The 21,044-nt window shown below is 32.1% G+C and overlaps 1 pseudogene; it reads left to right on the plus strand.

Annotated features, from left to right (window-relative positions):
* Window positions 1-15,348: 15,348 nt before the first annotated feature.
* Window positions 15,349-20,415, plus strand: LOC130803713 (pentatricopeptide repeat-containing protein At5g39350-like; annotated as a pseudogene).
* Window positions 20,416-21,044: the final 629 nt, after the last annotated feature.

The following is a 21,044-nucleotide window of genomic DNA, read 5'->3' on the forward strand; positions in this document are numbered from 1 at the left end:
CAGAATTTAATAGGTCAGCTGTGATATCAGTTTCAAACAAATGCTGAATGGTGCAGTAAATCCTGATGCTATTACTTTCAGTAGTCTCCTATGTGCTTATGCTGATTTGGGTGATGAACATATTGCTTTTAGCATTCACAGCTATCTGATGAAATCTGGATTGCTGTCTGAAACTGAAGTTTTGAGGGGTCTTATTAATTTATATTCAAAATGTGAAAATTTAGAGTATTCTTAGAAGATATTCAATTAAGTTTCATTGAAATACAGAAATGTTTCTTTGTGGAGTACACTGATAGCTGGATATGGAACACATGGGCATGGGGAAACCGCAGTCTGGCTTTTTAAGTGCATGATACAATCCGGAATTGAACCAAATGAGGTTGCGTTCACATGTGTTTTAGATGCGTGTAGCCATGCTAGTTTAGTCGAGGAAGGTTTTGAGTTGTTTAAACTGATGCTCGCAAATTATGAAACTAGTCCTAAGATATATCAGTATACATGTATGGTTGATCTTCTTGGGCGTGCTGGGCGTTTGCAGGAAGCTAATGACTTGATCTTAACAATGCCATTGAAGCCAAATCATGTTGTTTGGACTTCCTTGCTTGGTGCTTGTGTTATGCATCAAAATGTCGAGATTGGAGAGATAGCTGCTAAAGCACTTCTCGAATTGAAGCCAGAAAATCCGACCATTTATGTCTTACTGGCAAACATATATGCTTCAACAGGTAGATGGGAAGATGCAGAGGATGTACGTTCAAGACACGGGGACATAGTTTGGTTAAGGTAAATGTTATTTCGGTGCAAATGATAACTAAAAAGATATGCATTCAAAGAACACAATTAAATATGTTGGCATCAATATACAAAGGATTCCTCATAAATCCACTTTATTTGTTTCTTTTTCTTTTTATCCACTTAATTTGGTGTTTTTTTGTTTTATCAATATTTTATCTTTAGTATGAAGCACACTACATGAATTCATTTGATGTAAAAAAAATCTTTAAAATGAAAATGAAATACTTTCTTTGTCTTACCATATTTTTTTAATAGGCATCTGACAGAGAACAAAAAAAAAAGGAGGCAAAAAGAAGAAGAATCATCGTCATCCAACTCAGTATATCCCGCTCATAGAATAAACTATGCACATACATGGTCTGGGAGGGAAGGACAGCAGCAGCTCATACCCATAGAGGAGAGCACTGCCAAAGGAGTCCCCCGGTAGACGTAGCTACACGTGAAAGATAAAAAGACCTATAAATAAAAAGTAGACCCACCTACAAAATAAAATAGAAGGGGATAAAAAAACTAATAAAAGAAACGAGAGGAGCAGGATGGTAAGAACACAAAGGGGTAATCTACGAGGGCATTAGTAATCTAAAACAAGGATATGACGCCTCCAACTACCCCTAACCCTAGTCTGGTCCTCGAAGAGGTTTAGCTCACGCAAGTCAACTTATATCTCACGCAAAAAGAATCATTAAAGAAATATCTAAATGAGATAAAAAGATAAGTAAAATGTATAAGTAAAACTTGATAAAATATAATTCAAAATTAAAAATAGATTCAGAGTAAATTTAAGAAGACAAACTAAAAAAACAAAAATTGAGCAAATTTTTGAAGATAGAGGATTTAGTAGTATAACTTTGAGATAGGAAGAATACATTTCAATCTTTCTTTGCTTTAGTTGTCTCCGCATAGAAGTAGCGAATTAACTTGAAGTTTATTGTACAAGTGATTTCGTTAATAGTCAAGTCTCATTTTGCAACATTTGTTTTAGTCAAGTCTTATTTTGCAACATTGGATTAAAAAGTTTTCACATTGAAATCTTAGATATTGCTTAATGAGGGATAGGGCTGAACAGAGTTTGGTCTAAACCGTAAACCAAACCGGACCAAACCGTAATTTAAATATTTGGTCTGGTCTACGGTCTAAATGTTCTGGTCCGATTTTTTTAATTAAAAAAAACAGTTTCCGATCCGGTCCCGGTTTTAAAATTTTCAGACCAGACCGGACCGGAAAATCGTAATGTTTTACAAAATAAAACGCTCTTTTATCTCGTTAAAGGACTAGAGTGGTAGTTAAGCAGTAATTTTTTGACTAAATAATTGTTTATTTTCTGCGACGATTAAACAAAATAAAAAATGTAGGCGTCCACAGCGACTAAAAGCAGACCAAAATTGGTATAATCTTAATTCTGACGCCGGATCAACAAAAATGGTGAGTACATCAGAGATAGTGAAGAAGCTGAATCTTCAAGCTCATGTTGAAGGTGGATTTTTCTGTGAAACTTTCAGGTATCATTCCGTTTTCCTCTCCAAATCACAGCTACCCCCTGAATGTATGTACGTCTTTTTTGGAAGTTGTTTTTTGTACATTTAGTTGAGATTTAGGATTTATTTTCTGGATACATGAATATTTGATTGACTTTGTGTCATTCTATTGTGATTAGTACATATTAAAATTTGTAATGTTTCGGATTTGGTGATGTATTTTGTTTACAGATTATCGTTTATCTTAGATTCTCAATAAAAAATACAAAAAAAAAAACCGTAGACCAGACCAAACCAGACCGTTCTAGCAATGTGCGAATCTCCAACGGAACTTCACAATTAGCAATGAGCTGCACTATCCCCTGTTTGTGAAACAACAAAATAGTACTTGTAATGAAAATAACTAATCACTGTCGTATGTGGAATGTGATTCCTGCAAATTTAGATAACCCAAGAATCGTACAAGAAAAAATAATATGATCTACGTACCAATAATTCCCAACTACAAGATACTTATAGCAGAAAACAAATCTTACCCTAGCCAAAAATTAAAATTGAAAATCTAGTAAATAGAAACAAGGACCAAAAAATGATATTGAAAGAAAAAAGAATTAAACTATAACCGTCGCTTTCTTCACGCTTTCAAGATTTGTGCCAAGACGGGTCGATAGGATGAACATGGCCCTTGAATGCAATCAAGGCTGGAGGCAAAGTTCCGAGTTTCCACATGGTAAGGTTTGCGTTCAAGTTCTGTAGAACGGAAGACAATAAAATCCAGATGTAATCAACACCCATTGCAAACAAGGAAAATTCTTATTACACCATCATATAAAAATTCCTGTATCATATTATCTTCAAAGTTCTTAAGAAGTCAACCTTGATTGTCCCTTAATACCTCAAACAATTTTTTCTTTTTTATCAAGGTAGTCCCAAATGCTTCACATTTCTATGAGTTCACAACTCCTCTTTGCATCTCAATCTAAATTTTTTCCCTCCCCAAACTTCCCCTATTTTAATGCGGCTAAAGATTGATCGTACTTTCGGATTATTATTTTTAACAACTTAATTCCAAAAATAAGCTTCGTGAAAACTTAATTCCCAAAATAAGCGTCCGTACATCCAAACCTAGCCCTGGAGTAAGTCGCTGTTACTAACAGCGACTTTAATAAAATAAATAAATAAATAAATTTTTTTATTATTTTATTTTATTTTATTTTATTTTAAGTCGTTGTTAGTAACAGCGACTTAATGCGTTTTAGGTTTTCAGTTCTCAGTTGCTTCCTCCCTACGAGATTAAGGAGTTCACCAATTAACCTTAAAGAAGCTGTTACTAACAGCGACTTAAGGAGTTGATTGGTCAACTCCCTAAGTCTCTGTTAGTAACAGCGACTTATGACTTTTATTTTATTTTACTTTATTTTTTTTTTTTTTTGTCTTTCGCTGTTAGTAACAACGATTTACTCCAAGGCTAGGTTTGGATGTACGGACGCTTATTTTGGGAATTAAGTTTTTGCGAAACTTATTTTTGGAATTAAGTTGTTAAATAATCTTATTTTATTCAAATTTTCACCAATGGAGTATTATCAAAGCCCACAACTAAATAAAGTTGTAGACTGCACGGGAAAAAATTTGAAAATACTAAGAAGCTCATTTTTTTAAAAAAAAATTCAAAATAAGCTTTAGGAAATTTTAATTTTTAAAATAAGTGTTTGCTTGTTCAAAGCTGAGGCGGATATTTATTCGTTATTAGTAATAGCGAACAAAGAAGTCGAGAAAAGAAGAAATCAAAAAGCCAAACATTCTTTGTTTGCTGTTAGTAACAGACACAACGAACGAAGGAAACCTTATCAAACAGGGTCAAACCATTGTTCATTGTTGGTTAACAGCAAACCGAGGGTTGACCCTGTTTGAGCATGAACATTTGTTTGTTGTTGGTAAAAATCGAACAAAGTAGCTGACTTTTTGACTTTTTTCTATTATATTAAAACTAGTCGTTTTTACTTTTCAAACTAATCGTTATTATGTTTGCTGTTAATAACAGTGAAAAAGTGTTCAATAACTACACACCAAGTCGCTTGTGCTATGTTTGTGAATAATGATTTCATTTGAAATATAGATTTGGCTCAAATTTTGTGTTTGGCTAGTAAAAAAAATTTTAATTTGGATTTGAGTCAAATCCACCATGGTTATAAAAAGTGATTAAAAATAAGAATTTGACAATAACTTTTCAAACCTTCTCATGCTCCGATCCATAGGGCACACAAGGAAAGAAAGAAATTATTATCAAGCTCGATAAAGAAAAAGAGAAGCTTAAAATCGATATACTTCACTTGAGAAAGGAAGAAGATAATAAAGGGTATAGGAGGTAAGAGACAGAGAGGTTAATGAAAAACATTTACGAAGCAATGTTAGGTGGTACTAGTTTAATTTCATGAATAAACTATGTAATTTGTCATCGCATTGAATGCATTATTATCAATTTGTGTCGCAATTTTGACATTATTTTCCACCGTTTGTTTTGATTTATTTGTAATGAATACACTTTTCTAACCTAAACAATGTCGTTATAGGCCAACGCACTATTCAAGGCGAAATGATTCATTGCCGAAAGTTCCTAGCACTTATAAGTTAAATGATTCACTATATCATCACCATCATCCTACCCAGTGTATCGCGCTCATAGAAAAACTATGGACAGGGTCTGAAGAGGGAATGACGGCGACAACTCATACCTATAAAGGAGAGCGCGGCCAAAGGAGTTCCCCTACTTGAGAAAGATAAAGAGACGTAACTATACAGGAAACATAAATTAAAAGCCTATAAATAAAATAAATAAGTAGAACTAACTACAAAATAAAAAAAAACAAAAAACTAATAATAAAAGAAACGAAAGAGGCAAGATGGCAAGAACACCAAAAGGTAATCTAAGAGAACATCAGTAGTCTAAAACATGGATATGGCGCCTCCAACTACTCCTATCCCTAGACAGGCCCTCAGAGAAGTTTAACTCATGTAAGTCAACTTTTATTTGCTCATCTCAAATTCTCCTGGGTCTTCCTTGACTCCTCTTACCCTCAGCTATAATGTTTTCTACCATCCTCAAAGGGCGGCGAAATTCTTTCTCTGCGCATTTCCAAACCACCTCAATCTACTTTTGCGCATTTTTCTAGAAATAGAGGCTACCCCCAGTTTGTCCCTAAACTCTTGGTTCTTAATTCGATCCATCAATGTGTGCCCACACATCCACCTCAGCATACGCATTTCTGTAACTTCCATCTTATGTTCAAAAATCTTCTTTATAGGCCAACATTCGGTCCCATATAGCAGATCAGGTCTGATTGTCGCCCGGTAGAATTTTCCTTTTAACTTGCTTGGGAATTTCCTATCACATAGCACCGCGGTGGTTGCTCGCCACTTGAGCCAACCAGGTTGTATACGATGATTTACATATCCGTCAATCTCCCCATCCCTTTGAATGATCGATCTCAAGTACTTGTACTTGGTCGTACTTTTAACAACTGCTTCATCAATGGACACCTCTGATTCACCTACCGGTGCTGTCCCAATAAATCACAGCGCAAATACTCCGTTTTCGTACGACTAATGCGCAACCCTTACCTTCTAAAGCTTCCTTCCATTCAACCAATATATTTATTACAATAAATAAATGAACCAATGTTTGTATCTTTTTCTTCAGAGTAAATGATGGATTGGGTTCTACTTGTTATTGGGTTTATTAATTTATCGTTGATCTTTTCTTCAATGTTTTAAAGCAATACGATATTATTAAAATTACACTTAGTCTATATCTAAGAATGCTTTGTATCTTTGTGTCTATTCTTCGGAGTAGAAACTAAAATACACATAATATTTTTGTTGTGAACCGCAGAATCATGGTTTGAGTTTGTTCAGGTAAATTAAAGTTATTTGTTAATTTAATAAATCATTCTTATGCGGCATGATTTGATATGGGAGAAATTTGAGTGTAAAGTACCTAATGGTTAATTAACAAAATTGTGTTTGAATTTTAGGTTTTAATGAAGTACTACTTTAAATCTAGTTCTATCTATTTTAAAGCTTGGGAGAGTGCTTACCTAGAACGCGACTTATCAAATAGTATTAAAAAATATATCATTTGACTTTTATTTATGTGAAAAAATTTTCAGGAACAGTATAATTATTCACGCATTTATCACTCAATTAGATAAATGGGTCTACCCGATCATATTAGCTTATTAAATGAGTTAGGATAATGTTAAAATTTTAAACCCGAAACAAATTTTTATAACTCATCAAATTAAATGAGTTAGTTTAGAGTTAAGTAAAATTTTTATAACATAAACTTAATTCATTTAATATTTTCATATTTTTTTTATAATTAATAGAAAATAAGCAACTCATAAATTAAAAGTTTAAACTGAGGTATGATTTAAAAGATAAGATGTAGTCATTGTTAAAAACTTTTAAACTGTAAACGAGTTCGGTGGCTTGAAATCAAGTTGATATGTTTTGTAAGAGGTCATGTCAGAGTTATGATTTTTAACTTAATTAACAAAGAGGGATAACTTCGTTTAAGAGGTTTCTGATCCATTTATATATGACTCAAATTCAAATCTTATCCTACCTGATCTTTCTAACAAGCCTACATGTAGGAGTTGTTTGGCAAATTAAATGATAACTATTGAATTTTAAATTGACTTATTTAGGGGATGTTTGGCAATGACCAGCTGAAAATGTTAGCTGTTTTTGTTGACTTTTAAGCAAGCTGAAAAATTAAAAGTCAACTAAAAAAGTCAATGTAAAAGCCAAGTACTAAACACCTCCTTGATATTAGCTATTTTTGTTGGCTTTGATGCTAGCTGGATAGGCAAGTCATTTGGAAAATAAAATTAGGCATTAAATGTTGATTTTTTTAAAGGAAAAGTCAATAATAAATTTAAAAAATAGAAAGTTATAAGATTATTTTATGAAAGAAAACATAATTTATACGTAAAGAAATATTTTTGAAACTATATTTATTTAAATATCATTATAATTATAAATGTTAACAAAAATAGTTGAAAAATAACAAATGATGACTTCTTAGCTAGAGCTTTGTAAAATGTATTAATTTAGTAAGACTATAATTGATTGAGTGGAAATTTATTTTCCCAATTAAATTTGGAATAAAGAATATAAGTTTTTAAAAGATTTCATTACATTAATTCTTTAGATCAAATTAAAAATATTTAATATATTAATTGCATCAAAAAAAATTATACGTAAGAAATTATTTTAAAAAAATATTCTTATTCAAATTATTAATTTTTTTTTTTGCATTAATTTAAAATTAAAATCAAATAACGTAGTTTGAAACGACTCAAAATAAGCTCAATTTATTCATAAATAGTTAATTTATTTTATTTAATTAAATTGTAGAAGACCATTAAAAATCTCTTTAAATAAAATTAGATTAAATATCTTAGTAAGTAAGTTACATTGTTATGCACTTTAATACTTTTCTTATGATATTGAAAGTAGGTATTAAGGATAAGTCAAGTAAGCATTAAAGATAATGTAAGTAAGCATTAAAAATACGATAAGTAAGTATCAATCCTTAATGGATTGAGCTTGAAATACGTCTCTTAAAGAGACGATTTCTCAAAAGACTAGCTAATTTATTAATTATTGTGCATTACATTGACTTCTAAATTAGTATTAATAAAAAGAGGTCGAAAATAGAAAACAATAACTCCTTAGAGTCTTGTAATATTCTTTGAAAATTTTATTTATATATGATTTTAGACTAAACTCCGTAATGTAAGGAATTCTAAACTAATTAGATATAAATATTGATTGTTTTTTAAAAGAAAAGTCGATAAGAAATAAAAAAAAATAGAAACAATTATAAGATTATTTTATGTAAAAATAAAGGGAATATAACAAAACTTGGCTTTAATACATGCAGATGAAGGCGGCTAAACTCGGTTAGTTACACTTTCTATTTTTGACACAAAAATTCTGAGATCTTCCTAATTCCTAAATCATAGCATTGTCGGTTAGTCTTTTCCGTTTCTCCGAGGATCTGGGAAATGTTTTCATATATATATGGAGTATCGTTTAATACATTAAATCAAAAATTCATTTATTTGTTATCATTTTCAAGTTTGAGTCTCCTGCTGCTCTTCGTTGAATAGCATAAAAAAAATTCTGATTCAAATTTATTGTTTTGTTCTCTGGATTATTTTCTTCAAGCTAGAATCACCAAAATGGAGATCAACCCCATGAAAGACCATGAGCAAAGCTTGTCGATTGTAAATGAGCAAGCTATTCTACCTCAAAATAATACGGTTAAAGCTTCAAAAGACAGTACCAGTGAAATTCAAGTACTGGGTTTTAATGATAATCAATTAATTAGGAGCGAAGATTTAAGAGAAAAACCTAAGAAATCTATGCCTAAGCGGGGTTCATGTCATGTCCAACGAATGGGTGAAAAATACTCTTGCAATTTATGTGACAAACAGTTTAAATCTGTTAAAGCTGTTTATGGTCATTTGAGATGTCACAAGGAGCCAAAAAAGGCAGTGACTTTGAATGAAAGATTGAATGTTGATCCAATCTGTAAAAAGAAGAGATCTTTAAGAAAGCGTAGGACTTGTTTTAGTTCTTCTAATTTTAATAATCTTTCTCTGTTTAATTTGAAATCTTCATCTTCTATGAATGAAAATGATGTTGATGAAGAAATGGCAAAAGTTGCTGATATACTCTTATTGTTTGCTTCTCATGGGGTTGTGTTTAAATCTGTTAAATCTTCGATTGTTTTGAGGGAAACGGAATCTTCTCATCCTGGTCGCAAGCGTAAAATTGAAGAAGATGATCAAGGGCTGATCAAAACATTCAAAAAGAGAAGATTCAATCTAACACTTGTGTCCAACGGAGACGATGACAATGAAAATGGAACAACTAACTGTCAATAATGATCATAAATCTGATTTATTTTGCACTAAAATGAATGATGAAACCAAATTCTATGGCTTGCATTATGTGTGTAGAAAAAAAAAATAAGAGGAGAGCTCATTTAAATCTAACATTGAGTCAAATGATAAAATAGACGAGGAAGATATAGTAGCTGTCCAAGAAGGGAACAATCCATCAGGATAGAGGGAAGTATGTTGCGATGATGAGTTGATGCAACAGCATGTGGAAGAAGGAAAGAAGAATGGTGGTGATCATCGAAACTACCTCATACTAATAAATAGCTTATTGTTAACTCATCTTCGGAACATACAATTTATTGATTTTTTCATTAATTGTAGTGTAGTAGTTCAAGTAGTGAATGGAGATTCATTTATTAACAAGTAGGATTCTTTTCATTTGAAGCATAAATAAAATGATATATAATTGTTCTTTTTCGTATTCAAGATGTAGATCTAGTATTTTCATCTTTTTCGCTGATTTACTATGTAGTCTTTCTACGAATTCTTGATAGAATGTCCTACACTGACATGGTTCCTACTCTGTGCATTACACTCTTAAAACACCTCCATTTGCCATTATCTGCAAGCTTTAATAGTCTCTTTTTCCATCATAGTATAGTAGTTTAACTGTCATCTTTGTAATTGAAGTTTTTTGGTTGAGATGCAATCATGTAAAGGTGTCTGGGTCATCTTTCCATACTGCTGTGTCGGAATGTGTTATGTTCCTTGCAGTGTGTGCAGGTTCCGATTGTGATAAGTGCAGTCTCAAGTGCTGATCAGCTGTTCAATGACAGTGTGCAGAGATCAAGTGTGCAGTCAAAAGATCCTTGTGTTCTGTTGCTGTCAGATTGCCTCACTCAATAAATAAGATCGCCTGCTTGTTGGAAATATTTCACATGCGAGAAAGATCTCACATCGCTAAACAAGTGGGTTATAGACTTATATATAATACTTGATGGGTGAATCTCCTAAAACCATATGATTTTGGAAAAGAACAAACATTATCAAGTGTGTATGCAAGTCAATGATCATTACGCGCAGGTTTGTAGGCCTGTGCCAACGAATGCCCCGTGGGTATATATATCAAACACTAGTCTAGGCCATAATAAGGCCATAATTTGGTAAAAACCGCGTAATTTTTTTTTGTTTATTTAGCTTTTCCATTGCCTATTTTATTTAAATTACTCGAAAAATTGGTCTAGTTCATTGTTTGCATAAACTGTAACACCTTCAAAATAGATCGAACTTTTGAAAACACCTTTGATGAAAAACATGAGCCAAAACCTACTCATGGGAGTGTTACCGCCACATCTATTTCTAATTAAATAAATGTAAGGCTTAACGAATAAAAAATAATTTAATAACTTTAAATCCAACAAAGGATCTTACAACATAAGAAAAGACTGAAACGCAATCTATGTCAATATAAAATTTAAACAACTTAAGGTAAAATTTAAACTGAAATACGACTCTAATAAAAGCTATATTTCTAGGTGATCCTCACTCCACGATTCCCACGCAATCAATAACCTGCAACATAAGAATGCAAGAAAAACAAGGGAAAAACTCCCAAAATCTGGAAATTGAGTAATTCCAACTGCATCCCATAAAACGATTAAGTTTGAAAATGATTTAAGAAAATAAAATATAATCAAATTGAAAATAATTTTAGAAAATAATATATAGCTAAGTTTAAAAAAAAAAGAATTTGTGAAAACAATATATATAATATCACATAAACCAATTTATTAATTTGATATTTAATAATGACAAACACAATCAATATTTAATTTGAAGGAACGAGAACGCCAGTAGGCCGAGGCTTTACCCCTATACCTACTTCATCAAATGGTCGTCACCCCAAATAATTCAAGGCTAGCAGAGTAGTCTCAGAGAACCTTAATGTGCACACCCTTTCTACTTGGATCACAACAAATAGAAGGAAGACCAAACATCGTATCAAGTATCAGAAATAATAATACCTGTCGGCAGCTATACTAACCAAACAGGACAACCTATTCATTACCCTTATACTTGGATCACAACAAATATGAGAGCTTTATTTCCCTCGTGTTACCCTTTACGTGATTTAATATATTTTAATACTTAGTCGCGTGCACACAAACATATAATCAAACATACATTATACATTTTATTTTATGATCATAGGTTTTCCCAAGAAAAATATATCTCAAGAATATTCAATTGCAATATTAATATCATAATATTTTTCTCCCAAATTTAATCGCATTTAAAATTATTATTAAAATAATAATGTGACTTTCATCAAAATAATAATATTATAAGTATTTCTCTTTCAAATTAAACCGTATCTAATTTTGTTATCAAAATAAAAATATAAATTTTATCAAAATAGTAATTATAAATTCAAGTTTGACAAAAATAATAGTAGATATAATTTGAGAATATATAAAACATAATATCATATAAAATAATGTTATATAAAATCATACATTCTATTTAACACATTAATTATCACTTAGCACATAATATTAATGAAATAGTCCTAATCAGATGGACATTGAGAATTACCTTGTCATGCGATCCTAGACAAATTCTATGGCTTGCATTATGTGTGTAGAAAAAAAAATAAGAGGAGAGCTCATTTAAATCTAACATTGAGTCAAATGATAAAATAGACGAGGAAGATATAGTAGCTGTCCAAGAAGGGAACAATCCAGCAGGATAGAGGGAAGTATGTTGCGATGATGAGTTGATGCAACAGCATGTGGAAGAAGGAAAGAAGAATGGTGGTGATCATCGAAACTACCTCATACTAATAAATAGCTTATTGTTAACTCATCTTCGGAACATACAATTTATTGATTTTTTCATTAATTGTAGTGTAGTAGTTCAAGTAGTGAATGGAGATTCATTTATTAACAAGTAGGATTCTTTTCATTTGAAGCATAAATAAAATGATATATAATTGTTCTTTTTCGTATTCAAGATGTAGATCTAGTATTTTCATCTTTTTCGCTGATTTACTATGTAGTCTTTCTACGAATTCTTGATAGAATGTCCTACACTGACATGGTTCCTACTCTGTGCATTACACTCTTAAAACACCCCCATTTGCCATTATCTGCAAGCTTTAATAGTCTCTTTTTCCATCACAGTATAGTAGTTTAACTGTCATATTTGTAATTGAAGTTTTTTGGTTGAGATGCAATCATGTAAAGGTGTCTGGGTCATCTTTCCATACTGATGTGTCGGAATGTGTTCTGTTCCTTGCAGTGTGTGCAGGTTCTGATTGTGATAAGTGCAGTCTCAAGTGCTGATCAGCTGTTCAATGACCATGTGCAGAGATCAAGTGTGCAGTCAAAAGATCCTTGTGTTTTGTTGCTGTCAGATTGCCTCTTTGTTGTGTTATTTAGCACCTGGGTTTTATATTAGGTTGTTATTGAGTTTTTTAGGTAGTTATAACTAAGCGAAAGTCATCTTGCTATCCAACTAAATGAAATAAAATCATAGTCTTAAACTATCAATCACATCACGGTTTCTTAAAAAAAGATCAGTGGTCTTCTAATCTAAGCTGCTCAAATGATTAGTATTTAGTACTTGGTGCGCTCGAATGGGTTGCCTAGCCTGCTATCAAACACTCACTCAATAAATAAGATCGCCTGCTTGTTGGAAATATTTCACATGCGAGAAAGATCTCACATCGCTAAACAAGTGGGTTATAGACTTATATATAATACTTGATGGGTGAACCTCCTAAAACCATATGATTTTGGGAAAGAATAAACCTTATCAAGTGTGTATGCAAGTCAATGATCGTTACGCGGAGGTTTGTAGGCCTGAGGCAACGGATGCCCCGTGGGTATATATATCAAACACTAGTCTAGGCCATAATATGGCCATAATTTGGTAAAAACCGCGTAATTTTTTTTGTTTATTTAGCTTGTCCATTGCCTATTTTATTTAAATTAGTCGAACAATTGGTCTAGTTCATTGTTTTCATAAACTGTGACACCTTCAAAATAGGTCGAACTTTTGAAAACACCTTTAATGAAAAACATGAGCCAAAACCAACTCATGTGAGTGTTACCGCCACATCTATTTCTAATTAAATAAATGTAAGGCTTAACGAATAAGAAATAACTTAATAACTTTAAATCCAACAAAGGGTCTTACAACATAAGAAAAGACTGAAACGCAATTTATGTCAATGTAAAATTTAAACAACTTAAGGTAAAATTTAAACTGAAATACGACTCTAATAAAAGCTATGTTTTTAGGTGATCCTCACTCCACGATTCACACGCAATCAATAACCTGCAACATAAGAATGCAAGAAAAACAAGGGAAAAACTCCCAAAATCTGGAAATTGAGTAATTCCAACTGCATCCCATAAAACGATTAAGTTTGAAAATGATTTAAGAAAATAAAATATAATCAAATTGAAAATAATTTTAGAAAATAATATATAGCTGAGTTTAAAAAAAAGAATTTGTGAAAACAATATATATAATATCACATAAACCAATTTATTAATTTGAATATTTGATATATAATAATGACAAACACATAATCAATTTTTAATTTGAAGGAACGAGAACGCCAGTAGGCCGAGGCTTTACCCCTATACCTACTTCATCAAAAGGTCGTCACTCCAAATAATTCAAGGCTAGTAGAGTAGTCTCAGGGAACCCTAGTGTGCACACCCTTTCTACTTGATCACAACAAATAGAAGGAAGACCAAACATCGTATCAAGTATCAAAAATAATAATACCTGTCGGCAGCTATACTAACCAAACAGGACAACATGTTCATCACCCTTATACTTGGATCACAACAAATACGAGAGCTTCATTTCCCTCGTGTTACCCTTTACGTGATTTAATATATTTTAATAATTAGTCGCGTGCACAAAAACATATAATCAAACATACATTATACATTTTATTTTATGATCATAGGTTTTCCCAAGAAAAATATATCTCAAGAATATTCAATTGCAATATTAATATCATAATATTTTTCTCCCAAATTCAATCGCATTTAAAATCATTATTATAATAATAATATAACTTTCATCAAAATAATAATATTGTAAGTATTTCTCTTTCAAATTAAACCGTATCTAATTTCGTTATCAAAATAATAATATAAATTTTATCAAAATAGTAATTATAAATTCAAGTTTGACAAAAATAATAGTAGATATAATTTGAGAATATATATAAAACATAATATTATATAAAATAATGTCATATAATATCATGCATTCTATTTAAACACAATAATGTAGTTAAAATTTAAAAGATTAGTAGTAATAATTTTAAAAGAAAAGGACAAAGTTTAAATAATAAAAAGATTATAAAAAAAGAAAATATATATAAAAGTACTTTAGAAAACTTAGGAAATTTGGTATTGATTACCAATACCCACGAAAAGAAACAGGGGAAAGAAGAGAGAGGAGGAGAAAGGGAGAGTGAGAGAAAGAGGGAGAAGGAAGAAGTGTCGGCCGGCGGTGGCTCTTGTGGCCGCCGTCGCACGCCGGTGGTATTTGGTGACCGCCGTATCGCCGAAAAACTAAGGTCTGAAATACTTTCTTTTTTTTCCATTTTTCAAATAAAAGATGGGTGTTTTTCAATTAATAGCATAAATTATTTTGGGTTTTGAATTAAAAAAAATTTCAAACAAATAGATGAAATTCATACCTTTAATATCAAAATCTTGCCTTTTCTTGATTAAATTTTAAGCAATTGGAATATGGAGGAAATAGTTTATAGGAGAAAAAGGAAGTGAGTAATAATGTGAATGAACTAAGGGTAATTGGTTTAATTTATAGTGGGTAAATGAGGTTAGTTATAAGATTTAGAGAGAGAAATGGAAAGTTATTTGTTAATGGGGAGTTATTTTTTTTTAAATTTCTGAAATTTGTTTTTATAGATTTATTATTACTATTTTATTTATTTATTTATTTATTATTATTATTATTAAAGCGGATGTTACATAAACTGCTTCAATGGTTGAATTTACGACCTAATTTGAAAAACGTAGTACTTGCTCTATTGGAGATTTGACCAGATTCTCATAGCCTAGGTTTAATTTACATAATACTCCGATGAACCAAAGTTAAGGTATTGATGAATGGGTTATGGGTTCTCATTTTCCCTCCAATTTAAACACCCTTACCTCTCCATAGCACAATATGTATCACTCCTAGAAAGTTACACCAACACCAAATCTCTTCCCAAGATTAAACAACTTCATGCTAACATCATCACCTTTGGTGTACTTTTGATTTCTTCTTCAAAACGGTTCACTCTTGTCTCTAATCTTGCTTCAAGTTATGGGTTATGCAAACACGTCGCATTTGCACGTAAGCTGTTTGCACCAACCAAAATTGTTCTTTATAACGTCATTATTAGGATGTACTCTCAAAGTTATTCACCAATTGAGGTTCTTAAACATTATGTTGATATGCTTTATTCAGGATATCTCTTACCTGACAAGTTTACGTACCCTTTTGTTATTAAAGCATGTGGGGATTTGTCCTTGCTTAAGAATGGTGTGGTACTTCATGGAAGAGGCTTTACTTCTGGTTTTAGTTCAAATATGTTTGTGTTAAATTCTTTACTAGCAATGTACATGAATTGTGGTGCAGTGGAATTGGCGAAGCACACCTTTTATATGATGGGCAAAAGAGATATGGTGTCCTGGGTTACAATGATAACTAGGTTTGTGAAGAATGGGCGTGCTAATGATGCTGCAATGATCTTTGATGAAATGATTGATGTTGGTGCAGAATTTAATAGGTCAGCTGTGATATCAGTTTCAAACAAATGCTGAATGGTGCAGTAAATCCTGATGCTATTACTTTCAGTAGTCTCCTATGTGCTTATGCTGATTTGGGTGATGAACATATTGCTTTTAGCATTCACAGCTATCTGATGAAATCTGGATTGCTGTCTGAAACTGAAGTTTTGAGGGGTCTTATTAATTTATATTCAAAATGTGAAAATTTAGAGTATTCTTAGAAGATATTCAATTAAGTTTCATTGAAATACAGAAATGTTTCTTTGTGGAGTACACTGATAGCTGGATATGGAACACATGGGCATGGGGAAACCGCAGTCTGGCTTTTTAAGTGCATGATACAATCCGGAATTGAACCAAATGAGGTTGCGTTCACATGTGTTTTAGATGCGTGTAGCCATGCTAGTTTAGTCGAGGAAGGTTTTGAGTTGTTTAAACTGATGCTCGCAAATTATGAAACTAGTCCTAAGATATATCAGTATACATGTATGGTTGATCTTCTTGGGCGTGCTGGGCGTTTGCAGGAAGCTAATGACTTGATCTTAACAATGCCATTGAAGCCAAATCATGTTGTTTGGACTTCCTTGCTTGGTGCTTGTGTTATGCATCAAAATGTCGAGATTGGAGAGATAGCTGCTAAAGCACTTCTCGAATTGAAGCCAGAAAATCCGACCATTTATGTCTTACTGGCAAACATATATGCTTCAACAGGTAGATGGGAAGATGCAGAGGATGTACGTTCAAGACACGGGGACATAGTTTGGTTAAGGTAAATGTTATTTCGGTGCAAATGATAACTAAAAAGATATGCATTCAAAGAACACAATTAAATATGTTGGCATCAATATACAAAGGATTCCTCATAAATCCACTTTATTTGTTTCTTTTTCTTTTTATCCACTTAATTTGGTGTTTTTTTGTTTTATCAATATTTTATCTTTAGTATGAAGCACACTACATGAATTCATTTGATGTAAAAAAAATCTTTAAAATGAAAATGAAATACTTTCTTTGTCTTACCATATTTTTTTAATAGGCATCTGACAGAGAACAAAAAAAAAAGGAGGCAAAAAGAAGAAGAATCATCGTCATCCAACTCAGTATATCCCGCTCATAGAATAAACTATGCACATACATGGTCTGGGAGGGAAGGACAGCAGCAGCTCATACCCATAGAGGAGAGCACTGCCAAAGGAGTCCCCCGGTAGACGTAGCTACACGTGAAAGATAAAAAGACCTATAAATAAAAAGTAGACCCACCTACAAAATAAAATAGAAGGGGATAAAAAAACTAATAAAAGAAACGAGAGGAGCAGGATGGTAAGAACACAAAGGGGTAATCTACGAGGGCATTAGTAATCTAAAACAAGGATATGACGCCTCCAACTACCCCTAACCCTAGTCTGGTCCTCGAAGAGGTTTAGCTCACGCAAGTCAACTTATATCTCACGCAAAAAGAATCATTAAAGAAATATCTAAATGAGATAAAAAGATAAGTAAAATGTATAAGTAAAACTTGATAAAATATAATTCAAAATTAAAAATAGATTCAGAGTAAATTTAAGAAGACAAACTAAAAAAACAAAAATTGAGCAAATTTTTGAAGATAGAGGATTTAGTAGTATAACTTTGAGATAGGAAGAATACATTTCAATCTTTCTTTGCTTTAGTTGTCTCCGCATAGAAGTAGCGAATTAACTTGAAGTTTATTGTACAAGTGATTTCGTTAATAGTCAAGTCTCATTTTGCAACATTTGTTTTAGTCAAGTCTTATTTTGCAACATTGGATTAAAAAGTTTTCACATTGAAATCTTAGATATTGCTTAATGAGGGATAGGGCTGAACAGAGTTTGGTCTAAACCGTAAACCAAACCGGACCAAACCGTAATTTAAATATTTGGTCTGGTCTACGGTCTAAATGTTCTGGTCCGATTTTTTTAATTAAAAAAAACAGTTTCCGATCCGGTCCCGGTTTTAAAATTTTCAGACCAGACCGGACCGGAAAATCGTAATGTTTTACAAAATAAAACGCTCTTTTATCTCGTTAAAGGACTAGAGTGGTAGTTAAGCAGTAATTTTTTGACTAAATAATTGTTTATTTTCTGCGACGATTAAACAAAATAAAAAATGTAGGCGTCCACAGCGACTAAAAGCAGACCAAAATTGGTATAATCTTAATTCTGACGCCGGATCAACAAAAATGGTGAGTACATCAGAGATAGTGAAGAAGCTGAATCTTCAAGCTCATGTTGAAGGTGGATTTTTCTGTGAAACTTTCAGGTATCATTCCGTTTTCCTCTCCAAATCACAGCTACCCCCTGAATGTATGTACGTCTTTTTTGGAAGTTGTTTTTTGTACATTTAGTTGAGATTTAGGATTTATTTTCTGGATACATGAATATTTGATTGACTTTGTGTCATTCTATTGTGATTAGTACATATTAAAATTTGTAATGTTTCGGATTTGGTGATGTATTTTGTTTACAGATTATCGTTTATCTTAGATTCTCAATAAAAAATACAAAAAAAAAACCGTAGACCAGACCAAACCAGACCGTTCTAGCAATGTGCGAATCTCCAACGGAACTTCACAATTAGCAATGAGCTGCACTATCCCCTGTTTGTGAAACAACAAAATAGTACTTGTAATGAAAATAACTAATCACTGTCGTATGTGGAATGTGATTCCTGCAAATTTAGATAACCCAAGAATCGTACAAGAAAAAATAATATGATCTACGTACCAATAATTCCCAACTACAAGATTCTTATAGCAGAAAACAAATCTTACCCTAGCCAAAAATTAAAATTGAAAATCTAGTAAATAGAAACAAGGACCAAAAAATGATATTGAAAGAAAAAAGAATTAAACTATAACCGTCGCTTTCTTCACGCTTTCAAGATTTGTGCCAAGACGGGTCGATAGGATGAACATGGCCCTTGAATGCAATCAAGGCTGGAGGCAAAGTTCCGAGTTTCCACATGGTAAGGTTTGCGTTCAAGTTCTGTAGAACGGAAGACAATAAAATCCAGATGTAATCAACACCCATTGCAAACAAGGAAAATTCTTATTACACCATCATATAAAAATTCCTGTATCATATTATCTTCAAAGTTCTTAAGAAGTCAACCTTGATTGTCCCTTAATACCTCAAACAATTTTTTCTTTTTTATCAAGGTAGTCCCAAATGCTTCACATTTCTATGAGTTCACAACTCCTCTTTGCATCTCAATCTAAATTTTTTCCCTCCCCAAACTTCCCCTATTTTAATGCGGCTAAAGATTGATCGTACTTTCGGATTATTATTTTTAACAACTTAATTCCAAAAATAAGCTTCGTGAAAACTTAATTCCCAAAATAAGCGTCCGTACATCCAAACCTAGCCCTGGAGTAAGTCGCTGTTACTAACAGCGACTTTAATAAAATAAATAAATAAATAAATTTTTTTATTATTTTATTTTATTTTATTTTATTTTAAGTCGTTGTTAGTAACAGCGACTTAATGCGTTTTAGGTTTTCAGTTCTCAGTTGCTTCCTCCCTACGAGATTAAGGAGTTCACCAATTAACCTTAAAGAAGCTGTTACTAACAGCGACTTAAGGAGTTGATTGGTCAACTCCCTAAGTCTCTGTTAGTAACAGCGACTTATGACTTTTATTTTATTTTACTTTATTTTTTTTTTTTTTGTCTTTCGCTGTTAGTAACAACGATTTACTCCAAGGCTAGGTTTGGATGTACGGACGCTTATTTTGGGAATTAAGTTTTTGCGAAACTTATTTTTGGAATTAAGTTGTTAAATAATCTTATTTTATTCAAATTTTCATCAATGGAGTATTATCAAAGCCCACAACTAAATAAAGTTGTAGACTGCACGGGAAAAAATTTGAAAATACTAAGAAGCTCATTTTTTTAAAAAAAAATTCAAAATAAGCTTTAGGAAATTTTAATTTTTAAAATAAGTGTTTGCTTGTTCAAAGCTGAGGCGGATATTTATTCGTTATTAGTAATAGCGAACAAAGAAGTCGAGAAAAGAAGAAGTCAAAAAGCCAAACATTCTTTGTTTGCTGTTAGTAACAGACACAACGAACGAAGGAAACCTTATCAAACAGGGTCAAACCATTGTTCATTGTTGGTTAACAGCAAACCGAGGGTTGACCCTGTTTGAGCATGAACATTTGTTTGTTGTTGGTAAAAATCGAACAAAGTAGCTGACTTTTTGACTTTTTTCTATTATATTAAAACTAGTCGTTTTTACTTTTCAAACTAATCGTTATTATGTTTGCTGTTAATAACAGTGAAAAAGTGTTCAATAACTACACACCAAGTCGCTTGTGCTATGTTTGTGAATAATGATTTCATTTGAAATATAGATTTGGCTCAAATTTTGTGTTTGGCTAGTAAAAAAAATTTTAATTTGGATTTGAGTCAAATCCACCATGGTTATAAAAAGTGATTAAAAATAAGAATTTGACAATAACTTTTCAAACCTTCTCATGCTCCGATCCATAGGGCACACAAGGAAAGAAAGAAATTATTATCAAGCTCGATAAAGAAAAAGAGAAGCTTAAAATCGATATACTTCACTTGAGAAAGGAAGAAGATAATAAAGGGTATAGGAGGTAAGAGACAGAGAGGTTAATGAAAAACATTTACGAAGCAATGTTAGGTGGTACTAGTTTAATTTCATGAATAAACTATGTAATTTGTCATCGCATTGAATGCATTATTATCAATTTGTGTCGCAATTTTGACATTATTTTCCACCGTTTGTTTTGATTTATTTGTAATGAATACACTTTTCTAACCTAAACAATGTCGTTATAGGCCAACGCACTATTCAAGGCGAAATGATTCATTGCCGAAAGTTCCTAGCACTTATAAGTTAAATGATTCACTATATCATCACCATCATCCTACCCAGTGTATCGCGCTCATAGAAAAACTATGGACAGGGTCTGAAGAGGGAATGACGGCGACAACTCATACCTATAAAGGAGAGCGCGGCCAAAGGAGTTCCCCTACTTGAG

This window comes from Amaranthus tricolor, chromosome 17 (genome assembly GCF_026212465.1).
Source record: "Amaranthus tricolor cultivar Red isolate AtriRed21 chromosome 17, ASM2621246v1, whole genome shotgun sequence".
Lineage (NCBI taxonomy): Eukaryota > Viridiplantae > Streptophyta > Magnoliopsida > Caryophyllales > Amaranthaceae > Amaranthus > Amaranthus tricolor.